We start from the raw sequence: 880 nt of genomic DNA on the forward strand, positions 1-880 counted from the left end.
TACATACATACATACATACATACATACATACATACATACATACATGATGGCTGCCCCATCGTTATCGAGTATGGCCATTGCACGAAGCTTAACTTAACGGTGCTGTGATCGAATGTGACTTTTTAGCCCAGCCAAAGATCTACAATGTCTTGCACAGAGTTGGTGTCCAAAACCTTTACTGGCAATAGCTGGCTGTTGTAATTGGGCTCCATGTACCTTTTCGTGTCGTTTAAGTCCTCCTGCAGAATCACACTCCCTTCCACATGCCCGACAGACATGATTAGTATGGTGTGTAGCATCATCACCAGCGGCCTGGTAGTCAATCATCGGTCTTGCTTTATGACTACTAAGATGACTCATGAGTCCAGCTTTACTGAGGCACGGTCTTGCACAGACACTGCATGTCAGTGTCATAGGAAGACCCTTACATATAAATACATAATACATACATACATACATACATACATGCATACATACCAAAGAAAAAGAAGATATCTATGGACAACTGCTTCGAAACCTCAAGCTTCTATATCCGGAATATGAATTCATATTCATACCAATAATAATTGGAGCACTAGGTTTTGTTAGTAAATGCTTAAAGGAGAATCTGGATAAACTGGGATTTTCAGAAAGAGAAATCGACCGGCTAATTCGTACATTGCAAGTGCAATCTGTGAGTGGAACAGTAAAAATATGCAAGACTTTTCTCAAGTTCCAAATGTGAATTTGCATGTGTTAAATACATCCCAAAGACGGAGCCTTGTATCTTTGTTAGAAACTGGCTCCCTCCTAAGTGGAAGATTTATAATAATTAAAAAACAGAAGAGACATACATACATACGTTTACGCGCATACAAACACCCACCTACCCACCTATACA

The 880-nt window shown here is 39.8% G+C and overlaps 1 protein-coding gene across 2 annotated transcripts in view; it reads left to right on the plus strand.

The window, feature by feature from the left end:
* The window catches only part of LOC106869241 (uncharacterized), a 12,472-nt gene that overhangs the window by 1,231 nt on the left and 10,361 nt on the right, over positions 1 to 880 (plus strand). The window lies entirely within an intron of this gene.

This window comes from Octopus bimaculoides, chromosome 2 (assembly GCF_001194135.2).
Source record: "Octopus bimaculoides isolate UCB-OBI-ISO-001 chromosome 2, ASM119413v2, whole genome shotgun sequence".
Taxonomy (NCBI): Eukaryota; Metazoa; Mollusca; class Cephalopoda; order Octopoda; family Octopodidae; genus Octopus; species Octopus bimaculoides.